The following is a 3,930-nucleotide window of genomic DNA, read 5'->3' as shown; positions in this document are numbered from 1 at the left end:
CTATGGACAAGTCGGTTTCGTGGGCATCACCTTCGGCAGCCACTTTTGCAGGCCATTCCACCTAGGTGGCTATCAACTTCATACACCTCAGATCATGTAAGCACGTATGCTGGTCTATGTTCATGCCAAATTGCAGCTGACGAAGGCCACAAGCAAAATTTGCACATGGCTACAGCAGGAAAGGACAGAACGGGGAGCACCAATCACGGTGCGTGTAAATTGGGAGTCTATGTTGCTGTGCGGACTGCAGGAGCAGGTGCTTACCTCGAGAGACTGCTTCCCAATGCAACTTACCAGGTCCCCACATTCGAGAAACGTAACACGGCGACCACGACCAAGTGGGACAGCAGCGAAACCAGACTCTAATCAATCACTTCAGTGTAGCACAAGGTACACTGAAGGTTATCGAACAAGGCAAGGCTACACCCAGGCAAGGCTAGACAAGCAGGGCTACACCCAGGCTATTGAGCAAGAAGAGCAATGCTGAATGAGACTAAGAATTAAATATGGCAATCAGAAAGCTTGTGTTCATGAAAGAAGCCACTCGGCTCTTCAAGCACTGAAAGCCAAAAACATTAAGAAAAGTCAAATGCTACATAGCACACGGTGCAACGGTTAATGCAAGACGCATGTCGATGCTGCATCGGCTATTTCTGGAGAGGAATTGCACATGGCAGCATACACTAAGAAATATTGCTACAGATATGGTATGCTACTAGACAGTGAATGCTATTAAGTATGAGCACAGAATCGGTTGACCTTCATGTTTCGATGAGGAAGAAGAATTATCCGTAGCAAGAGTGGGGAATGAAAAAGCTTGCATTTATAGAAAAAAATGTATACTCGGCACAAGTGGAATTTGACATGACCAGGAAGCTGATTAAGGAAGGGCAAACTGATGGAACTCTTTTGGCCAGCGTCGTCCGTGCTTGTTCAATGGTTGCAGGTGCATCTCAACATGAAGAATTTCTAGAAAGTCTGTTGAGGTACCTGGATGACTCGGCCAATATCCGTGCTGGTGGAATGATGGCTGAGGCTCTTTTCAGTCTTGACACAATCCTCCGTAGACTTGATATCTCATCCAAATACTTCTGCATCCGCTTCTTTGTTTGTGGTGTAAAATCCTTGTAAATTCGGCTCCAGCCCCTTCCTGTCAGGGTAGATGGGGGCTCCTGTGATGAGGTCCATGGTGTGCTTGGTGCAGATTCTGTTGGGGCAGAACAGTAACACATGAGATACAGCACAGATTAGCCAAACTCATGTAGGGCTTTCTTTTATGTTTGAACCAATTATGCTGAACCGTAAATGTGGAAAGACATTCATATCATCTGCTACAAACAAATGACATGTATCTCAAGACTAGTGAGCCAATACAGTATATATCAAGCATATTTCTTTCTGAACTTGGTGTTGTTTACCTTGTAGTAACAGCCAAAGTCCACAAAATGGCCTTGTTGTAGCAGGAAGTAGCTTGTCTTTGGTGTATGGAGTGCTGCTTTACACTGGTTCCTCTTTACTGCATGTCTGGAACAGAAATTTTGATTGCATCAGAAATTGAAAAAGCACAGTTTTGCAATATGAAATGCAAGAAGGTGTGACATATATATTGTAATGGTTTTAGACTGCAGAACACATGGAACTGTACACTTTGTTCTAGGGTGCTTAAGCAACATGTTAATTAAATGAATATTGCTACCTGCCCAACTACAATGCGTGTCAACAGCTTAAGTATTATTAGGACCACAAGTGAGAGCATTTGTGCACTCATTTATACACCAGAAGTTATCACGCTGCTGGTTCCACAACCAAATGTACGACACACGTGAAGCTATTAGAACTGCTGCATTCCTTTTCCGCACGCACGTGATGCACCCCTTTATTACTGCAAAAATAAATGCCCCAAGGTTAAATTCAGTACTTTCACTTCAATTTACCAAAAGGTTATTCGGCTTTGTGGACGAAAGCAGTTGCCGGCGGAATCGAATATATATATATATATATATTGATAAGGCTACTCAGCCGCCTACGGCCACGGATACAACGAGATGAAAAATGTGACGGGCGTTCCGATATCGCTGTCTTTTTTTTCGTCATTGTGTTTGCATAACGATGGCCGCGCAACTAAACATCATTTCGAAAACAGCAACGGAGGGTCCTGACTGCCCATATGTAATGCAGGATCTAGTTCGTTAACTTGTCTCCGCCTGTAAGTTAACGAGACGAATATTACATAACGATTCAAGAAGCAGCGATGTTAAACGACTTACCGGTATTGCCGTCCTCAGTCGCAGCAGAATCCGGCTCCCGTTTCGATGCAGACTTGTTCCGCATGGCTCACGACCGATACCTAGCTTTCGGGCTTACATTTCTCGCAAACCCGTCACTTCACCCCAAGTTAAATAACGCGAGGTGTCGAAGCGCGATAAACTGGTTTTAGCACAAAATAAGCAACCAGCATAAGTGTACGAACCAATGAATCCGTGCTTGCCGTGTTCGCGAAAAATACCGGTAAAATTTTTAAATCCAGGCCCGAGGTCACGTGGGAGATCGGTGATGATGAACGTTATTTTGCGTTTATAATGGCAAAAAAGAAACAGTTGGTACTCAACAGTACAATCTCTAATTAAGAATAATAATTTTGTACTCTTTGTCAAGTAATAAAAACGCTTCAATGAGCGCGGGAGAAAGTTAGTAGGTTAAAATTGCGCTTATTACGGCGCCTCTAGCGGGAGCTACTGAACTCACTTAGGCATATTTTCGAGGGGATGTACTATGCACGACCTACTGAAGTACAGACCTGCACAGATCTCCCTGCTCCAGCACGCCTGGTCTAGTTCACCCCTTTTGCCGCTAGGGATAGAACGTGCGAGCAGAGTGGCGCTAGTTATAACCTGTTCGCTGTCGTCTGCTTCGGCGATCTGGTTCAGCGCTCGTGCCGCTATTTCGGCAGCCACAGATCGTTTACATTGTTTGTAAGTGCATAAATTCAGGAAAGTAAAAAAGAAAACAAAATTTGCAAATGATTGCTTCTCATTTCAATCACGAGATACAGTAGGAAGAGCGGTGCAAGAAAGAAAAACGAGTACAGCCGGCAGACGATAACATTTCTTCCCGTTGCCTTCGCAGAAGGGGGAAAAATCTGATTACCAGAAGATTCATAGGATAACATATAGTACAATGGAGTAATAATGAAATACAATAATAAAGAACTTGATATATTGATATGAACAAGGAAATTTAAAAGAATCACGCAGACGATATGTATACGCAGACCACACACAAACTGCGTGAATCTGCAGACGCTGCAGAGGCATGTAACTTCAGCCTTGGCTACATGCAGCTTGCTTGAGTTAATTACAGGTGGGATAACGTAAACGATCACATTATGGTATACATGCTGTGTGCCATCATGTAAAGCAAAACAAAGCAAGGACTCCACCATCAGTTTTCACAGTTTCATAAAAGCTTTGCGATCCATTTTTGACGGGCTGAACAAACACGTAAACAATCACTCGATCAGTTAGTCTTTTTTTTTTTTTTTGTGGAGCAGCGCGAAATTTCCGCATAATGGAAAACCGAGAAAGAATTCGTGTACTATTTTACGCGTTATTACATATCACTACAATGAGTACAGTTAAACAATTTTGACATACTAGATGTTGTCTTCGTAAGAAATTGTCACATATGCTAGCAGCCCGCTACAGAAGAGCAGGCGCACACATTCGAACGCCGCCCAGCCACCCGCCGAGTAGCAGACGAACAGGTTATAAAAGCGCCACCTATGGCGACCGGTTGAACGAAAGTGGGCTCGTTTTGTTAGCAGCGATTTTTTCGCCCTCTGTGGCCATTTGGTGAACTCGCGAGTTTCCGGGGCCGGTGAAACTCTATGCTTCGATGGGTGCCGCCATGTTTGTTGACGCAAAGCTGTTG

General features: G+C 44.0%; 1 long non-coding RNA gene across 1 annotated transcript; it reads right to left on the bottom strand.

The window, feature by feature from the left end:
• Positions 1-823: 823 nt before the first annotated feature.
• Positions 824-2,731, bottom strand: LOC125942155 (uncharacterized). Its single transcript, XR_007464865.1, has 3 exons — positions 2,268-2,731; positions 1,419-1,524; positions 824-1,207 (listed from the first exon to the last, which is right to left on the bottom strand). It is a non-coding gene; the product is annotated as an uncharacterized LOC125942155 (long non-coding RNA).
• Between the last annotated feature and the right edge of the window lie 1,199 nt (positions 2,732-3,930).

The sequence above is a fragment of the Dermacentor silvarum genome, chromosome 1 (assembly GCF_013339745.2).
Source record: "Dermacentor silvarum isolate Dsil-2018 chromosome 1, BIME_Dsil_1.4, whole genome shotgun sequence".
Taxonomy (NCBI): Eukaryota; Metazoa; Arthropoda; class Arachnida; order Ixodida; family Ixodidae; genus Dermacentor; species Dermacentor silvarum.
Note: the sequence above shows the minus strand (reverse complement) of the source record. Positions and strands in the feature narration are given on the sequence as shown.